Below are 8,653 nucleotides of genomic sequence, written 5' to 3' on the forward strand. Positions count from 1 at the left end.
ACCCTGAGGAACTCCAGCATTTATACTGTGAGCGTCTGATTTTTGCCCATCAACTACTACTCTTATGAACCTATCAGAGAGAAATGATTTAATAATTGAGAAGATATTTCCAGCAATACCATAGCTGGAGATCTTGTGAAGTTAACCTTTATGCCATACCCTATCGAAGGCCTTTGATATGTCAAGAGCAATTGCCCTACAAAGGTTGCTTCTCTCGAGAGATTCGCTAATCCTATGAGATATAACTGTAAGCACATATGCTGTAGATCTAGCAGAACAGAAACCATATTGTGTGTCACTAAGAAGGCAATTTTTGCTGAGATGGTTGATTACTTCTCTATTTTACACAGATTCCAGCAACTTACTCATGACGCACAGGAGACTTATTGGCCTGTACTGAGAGGGGGATGAACGATCACCTGAATACTTAAATACAGGGCATACTGATGAGATTTTCCAGAGTTGATGGGAAGCAATTCTTCTTAAGACAACGTTTAAACAGTTTTGTAAGTATGGGTGCTAGTTCTGGTTGAAGTTTTTTGAGTACTATAATTGGAATATCGTCAGGGCCGGTTGCTTTACTGGAATCAAGGTTTTTGATTAGCTTGGCAACATCACATACCGATATTTGTATATCACATAGTGTGTTTTCTAATACAGGAGGAAATATTGGGGGTTGGTCGCAAAGGGTAGAATCGGCTGCAAAGTTCTTAGCAAAGAGTTTGGCTTTGTCTGATGCTGACGAGATTAACTCAGGTCCATTGATGATAGTTGGGATGGAGTGAGGTCATAAACAATGGGGAAATCATGACAGAATCTCCGCACATCATCGGTCTTGTTTGAGTGGGTCAACCATTCCACATTGTGTGAACATTGAAGTGTCCACATACGTGAATGTTATTATTCTTTACTACTAGGGTTTTCGTTAGGTATTTTTTATAACATAGTATTGGTTTTATTTAATTGTTAGGATTTTTTTATGTATCTTTTTATGATTATTTTGATGGTCATTTCGTCTTGTTTGTGATTATAGTGCATTTGATTTTTGCAGTATAGAGGAATTAGGGTGTTTTCGTTTTGATTAATTGGTTTGTTTTTATGTCTAATAAAAGGGGTTATTTCTTGACCGATTATTTTATTGGGAAGGTAAAAATAAAAAAAAAAGAATTTAAATTAGGCGAAACTACACATAGTAAATTAGTAATAAAAACAGTAAAACGACAGAGAACAAATCGATCAATAAGTAGGATGCACGGGAAGAACAACACTGACGATGGTCAATCGAGACCGAAAACGTTCGGTAAACTAGGGGACTTTATAAGAACTTTGGATCCCACAACAAAAATACTTGTACGAAAACAAGAAAAATTCGAAAGAAAGATAATAAAAAGAAGAACGCAGATCCTCTTCAATAAAATATGCGCGAATATATATATATATATATATATATATATATATAATTTAAAGGAGATTAGAACAATAGTCTAAAGAGCTGAGTGTATTTTAATGCAACAGTGAAATTACTAGTTTAATTAAAATACAGGAAAGAGAAAGTGCTCGTTGTAATTTAGATATATAATAAGCTCGATAGTTAAATGCCCTAGAGCTAATTCAATATTAAGTAAAGTGATTGATAATTTAAAATTTAAAAATGAAATTATAATTAAATTAAAAATCCGTTTCATAAGAAGGAACAACAACAAAATCAATTATCTGTACGATCGTTTCGGAAAACAATGCTTTTTATTGTGGTATGCATCAAGTTATGTACAATAATTATATATAGTTTTTTGATAAGCTAGGTCTCCTCATCAGCAAATATTGAAGGATTTTTATTGAATTTAAAAGACACCATAAATAAACATAGCATTAAAAGTAAGGCAGATGAATCTGAAAAAATTGAAATAAAAGGTCTGGATTTAAAATTTATAAGAAAATTAATATGGGTTAGAGATAGAAATAAGTAGAGAAAAATATATATTTTTGAATTTACATAATAAATTTGCTTTAAAAATATATAGAGATATTTACCTTTTAATTTTTCGTTTTTTGAAATCAGGAACTGTGGTTAAAATAGGCATTTAGATGTTTGCTATAGCTTTTTATCTTATTGGATGATGAGTTTTAAATTCAATAAAAACCCTTCAATATTTGCTGATGAAGAGACCTTTCTTATCAAAAAACTATATATAATTATTGTACATAACTTGATGTATACCACAATAAAAAGCATTGTTTTCCGAAACGATCATACAGATAATTGATTTTGTTGTTATTCCTTCTTATGAAACGGATTTTTAATTTAATTATAATTTAATTTTTAAATTTTAAATTATCAATCACATTACTTTATATATATATATATATATATATATATATATAGTATCATCAATATTAAAATGGATAAAATCCAACAATACGCAATTAAAATTTAAAATGGAGACGAAAGAGACCTAGAGGCTCGTCGTGTCACTCGTTTATAACGACTTTCTCAAGAGGGATAGTCAATGAAGCTTCTGATGTGCGATTAGGAATGTTTAAAAAAATGATAAAATCCTGTATTTTATTCTTCATGAGATTGTATGTGAGTATGTACCTTTTTATTTTTACTTTCTTGAGTGCCCTTCTCACAAATGCGCTGACTTGTCAAAAGATACTTTCATACACAAAGGCCAGGCCACCACTAATCGCCAGATGCTGGACAGACGCATCGTGGATTTGGAAAAAAAATGTGCCGTAATTTATTTCAAAATCATTTATTTATGCTGATGTAATATATAATACTCTGACTGGATGACTTTCCTTTAGTTGCCAGACAAGAAAACCTTGGGATGATACACTTGCACTTGCTTGTCATAGGATTATGATTGTGGATGCTCAGGGAGTGACACATGAGTCGTACAAGCATTCATCGTTGAGGTGATTTTGTGCAGATGTCTCTTCGTTACAATTCCTGTGGCGATAGGGGCGAGACGACGTGTACAAACCTAACACGTTGGAAGTATGTAGTTGCAAATCTGCAGGCAGGCGGCTTAAAGCTTATCTTTACATTGCTATTAGTGTTGAGGAACAGGAACTAGGGTTGTTTGCAACTTAGAAGCCCTTTTAAGGGACGGCACTGTTCACGCAGATCATAGGACAGGTCTAAAAAAAGTGATTTAAAAATCTTCTGTTCCCTTTCTCAGTTGGTCAGTTATCTGCGGCTGATGTTTGTTCATTTATGCAAGGAAGAAAAAGAAAAAAAAATGATTTATTCTAAAAAGAAAAGTAAATTGAATATTGCTACCTGTAACGTAAGGATACTTCGTGATGCAGAAAACAATCACAAGGTAACTTGAATGCACTCAAGAGTAAAGATTTAGATCATGTTGCTGATTATGTTCAGAAAAAGTGTATAAAGAAGCAAATTAAAAGTACAACGGGAGACATGCCGAATGAAGAACAAGTGGGAAGACAAAATGTAAACAGGCATCCAGACGGATTATGAGAGAAGTAATTCCAAAGATGTGTATTACAATACCAGACAGCTTTCGAACTGCAGCCTCCAACATTGGTATCTGGGAAATCAACATGGTTTTGCCATTTTCAACAAGGTTGAGGGGATCATAGGACAAGGAACATAACATTTTCGAGATATTTTTAATAGTTCGTCTGAAGTAAATTAATAGTCTCTCTCTTCAAAGGAGGTCGTAGATAAGATGGTGATTGATCCCAACATTGAGAGTTTAAGATGTTCAGTTTCAATAACAGGTGCAGAAGATTTTTGGCGATCTCCATTTGCAAAGAATGTACGTCAGCAGTTCAAACAGACAATGAAGAGATCAATGCGGATTCATATAAAAAAGATGTGAAAACGAGCGATAAGATTTACTGTTGTTTTAAGCATTCAATTTCAGTTCCTTGCTTTTTTACAAAAATATGATCTCACTTTAAATAAAGATTAATGACACCTATCTATTGTTCATATAAACGGTTACCTTTGAATATTAAAGTTTGCGTATACACAGCATAATCACGTACATATGCCTACATATATATACGCATATATATATATGTATATATATATATATGTTATATTATAACCCCGTTTAAGATTCAAAACACAACAACCATTGGTGTAAGCAACAGTACGTTTTTATTTCTCCTGTTGTTCTTGCTTATGGTAGATAGATAGATAGAGAGAGAGAGAGAAAAAGAGAGAGATAGAGAGAGAGAGAGAGAGCCACAGACAGAGTGGGGGAGCGACAGAGAGAATTATCGTGGCGTCCACTCGGTTGACAATCAAATCTCCAACGGCAATCTTTTTCCTTCTGTCACCTTTTTCCTGTCAATCTTTTCAAAACATCCAAATAACCAGATTCCTTTCCGTTACATTTTTCATAACAATAACAAGATTTGTTTATATTTGTGAGAAATATTGAAATAATTCCCGTTGAGTTTGTCAATTTCTGACATTTCATCCGCAGACGCGTGCCACATTTTAATTCATGAACATACATATATGTATATACACCTATACACATATATATATATATATATATATATATATATATATATATATATATATATATATATATACTATATATATATCGCGTTTAACCGGTGTCTAAGTTGTTCTCTTTAATAATTATTTTCTACAGAAAGGGAGCAACGTGGAAAAAACCTTTTCTTTGCTTAATTGCTGGAATGGGAGATTATAGCCGACTCAATTAAACGTCGTGTGGATCTGTTATGTATGTGTTTAAGGAAAGTTGTTAAGAGAAAAGATCAATAAATAATAATAAATAATATATTCAAATATATATATTCAACAAAAAAGGAGTGTTTTTTAGAAATTTACCTGTAAAGTCCGAAGTTAAAACCTTTTTTTTTAATGTTTGTTCTTTTTTTTTTTTAATAAAACCTTGGTCCTTGCTGCTTTAATTGGAAAAAAAAGTAGGGCTTGAGTTACATTTTTCGAGGAGTTATAAGCTTGGAAAGACGGGGTGGAATTATTCACTATTTTTCACGAAATTTCTTACTCACCTACCAATCTACCCATGTTAAGAACGACTTTCGGAATAGACACCTCTAACCTTGCCAGAATACCCGAAAAGCTATAAAGTTGACGTGTCAAATGTGAACGATGAGTTGGACGTAATGTAAAAATGTACCGAAATTCAAATTTCCATTCCATTTTTACAACCGTAAAACAGAGCATTCTATGCAATTTTTACCTAACTTACTGTATTTGTGCTATTTTTTTTAGCAAGAAACAAAAGGTAAATATCCAGATACACTAATACAGAACATCGACCACTCTAATTTTTTTTTTATAGGTAATTGAGGTCGCTGACAACGAATCTGATAGTCAAACTTGGGGCAAATTTACAGTTTTCATGGTATTTACCCCTGAACTCACGAACTTCTTTCCACCATTTTGCAGCTTCCGTTTATGCTACGCGCATGCACGCTGTAGCATAAACGACGGCTTCACCAAGCAAACTACGTTGGGGGGAGGGAATTTTTTTCCAGGACATAGAATTTTCTAATTTTCAAAAATACATTATAGCACTTTTTGGGTGGAAAATTTAAAATTAGCTGAAAAAGAAATAAAATTAGAAAAGTAAAGCACACCAAGTTGGAGTAGGAGGGGTAATTTATCTGTTGTTTTTTTTTTTACCTGGAACATAGAATTTTCAAATTTTCCGTAAGTAACGCACCGACATTTACTAATTAGAACACCATTTAACATTTTCCGAAGATTTTACTTTGTACATTGGGGGCGCGAGCGGGGGGAGGCGGATGCGATGTTGGTCCCCCCAACAGTGGTCGGTGTTCTGTAGTAGCGTATCTGGATATTTACCAAAAAAATATTTAGGTTTGGCTATAAATTCCTAAACTCATTTCACCCTAAATAATTTAGGTGGCTGAAATAGGAATCTAATTGAATCTTTAATTTCCTGAATAGTATGCGAGAATTAATTTATCTTCGAGTTATATCGAATTCATTAATACGGACTTTAGGGGCTTTTTCGTAATATTACTGTAAAAATTATTTTTATTATTACAAATTACGATGATTTAAAAAAAGCAAAAATAAATACTTGCGTTTTTTATTTACTACTGAAAACGATAACTTTAGTAAATGTATTTTTTGTTTAAACAAAATAAAACATTTTCACTAAGAGTTAAGTAAATAAAATTAATTCACTATATTCTGCGATCATTATTTTAAAAATACTGCAATTTTCATTAAAATTCGTTAAATTCCTGATTTTTGGTGAATTTTTAAGTAAAGGGAGGAGTCAAAATGTGTATACACTTTGAGCGTCGGCATTCATTTTGTGTGCCACGTGTGGTTAATTTAAATTAAATTTCAATCACATGGTTACATTATCAATAATCAAGATGAAAGTGTAGTATCTGTTCTTCAGATTATGCACTTCCATTTCTCGTTCTCTTTCAGTGGAGGAAAAATCCTTCACGACTGAGACAATTTTTATTTTTGTACCTTTTCTCCACGTTAAAAAACGACCCTGGTGTCTAACTCTGTCCCGTGGGGAGGCATTGTAAATAGGTACATTATCAATAATCATGTAATTAAACCCATTGAAAATTTACTGATATTGTAAACACATTCTGTTTACATTAAGCCTGTAGTGTTTTTAATGATGCAATGTTGTCAACTGAGATTTAAAAAAACCGCGAGATCAGGAGAATCCTACAAAAAAAAATTATAAATATAGTATATTCAATATATAAAATGTTCCGTGTTTTCTCACTATATGTTTCTGGAATTATATTGAAGCGGTTAGCTCCCCAGAAGGCTTACATATTTTATCAGCCAGTTTTGCCTGTTTTTTTCAGAGAGGGTAGTTTTTTTTTCAGGAAACAAATCATAAACTCAAACTTTTTATAATAAAAATTAAATTGAAATATACTGCAAATTAAATATCACAATAATGGTGCAACATATTTTGAAATTAGAAAAATAAAAAACAGAAAAACTTTGTTTTAGCATACAAAGCGACAAACTTTTTTTTGCCTTATATAATAAAGAAAAGATGTGTAAATTAAAAAATTTGGAAGATAAACAAATGAATTATGTTTTTTGTTGTTTTTTTTTTACTTATCGAGTTAACAGAAAATGAAATCTTTCGTCAATTCGTGGCTGTGAAATGAATCGAACCGGAAGTTCAGTTTTATCAACAGAACAGATTCGCAGTAACGGTTAAAAATATATTTATTTTATTTAATATTTTAATTTTAATAATTCGCGAGGTAAATTTATTTTAATAACATAAAAACATACCTCGACTCTAAAAATGGGTTGTCCGAAAATTTCAAATAAATTGGTAACGTAGAAATATGGTTTTATTCGTTTAGAACGAACCAACTTTACATTTTATATATATATATATATATATATATATATATATATATTCCGTCATATGTCTAACGTTTATGTTATCAATATTTGTGGATACAAAATACTTTGAGGTGTCCCTTTTTCTGAACAATTGTATATTTTCCGTCTGTAAAACACGCAACATATACTTGTCCATGTGAGAAGACATCATGGTTTAGGTGTAGGTGAGAAAAATGAAAAAATATCCTTGCACCATTGCAATGGTTATTGCAAACGCCAAGCGAATTATGAAGCGCAATATCTTTTTTTTAATCAATTATCAAGGCTAAGTGCCACTTTGAAGTAGGGGGATACTATCAGGGACTTAAGTTGCAGGGGCATTATGAAGTGAGATGAGTAGCAAGATGTTTTTTCACATTACCCTTAAACCTCTGCGTGTTAGTACAGATGGGAAAGCAGAATCCCATAAGGGAGTTCCAAAGTCTAGCAGTTCTGGGGAAGAAACTATTGGACTAGAAAAATTTCTCACACCTAGTGATCTCTACTCTAAAGATGTGTTGTTTGCTGCTTGTCGGGTGTGTCGCGGGTAGTCACGTCGAGGGCGTACAAGTGCTTGTAGTTCGTCAGAGCATTCACCATTAAAATGCTTATAGAACAGGCAGACATATGCAATATCTCGTCGATAGGACAGAGGCTGAAGCCTAAATGACAGTTCAGGACTCATCAGGTTTGCGACTCTCTTTTGAACCTTGTCCAGCAATGAGAGAGACACAGCAGATGCACCAGCCCAAATGTGACCAGAGAAGCCGGTCAAAGTAACAGATGCATACGAATTAAAGCAAAAAACGGAAAAAATAGAAATGCAATTAATATAAAATACCAAAACCCTACTGGAAACTTACTGAATAAGTGGCATTTTGTATTGTTTATTCCCTAATTTTTTGACAATATTTTATCAACAATAAATTATTTCTTTTGACCTTAAATTGTTAGACGAAACGTTATCTAAGAAAATTACATTCTTTAAAGAGATGTGTCAGCAAACGTTTCTCGTTGCAAATCAAATATTTTACTATGAGAAAAGATGACTAGGTTTTATGAAAACTGTAAATTGTTAGGTGAAAGTACAGAGACGTTTTTTTAAAAGAAAGTATAAATTATTTTTGTAAACAGATGTAAAGAAAATAAACAGAAAAAATACTGCCATTTACTATGCAAAAAATATCGATTTAGTGTTTCAACATTTGAGGAACACTCGGCTTGATCCGGTGATTGCCGGTCTAGCCCTTACCATAATTTACT

Source organism: Euprymna scolopes, chromosome 9 (genome assembly GCF_053919585.1).
Source record: "Euprymna scolopes isolate OS-2025 chromosome 9, ASM5391958v1, whole genome shotgun sequence".
NCBI classification, from domain to species: domain Eukaryota; kingdom Metazoa; phylum Mollusca; class Cephalopoda; order Sepiida; family Sepiolidae; genus Euprymna; species Euprymna scolopes.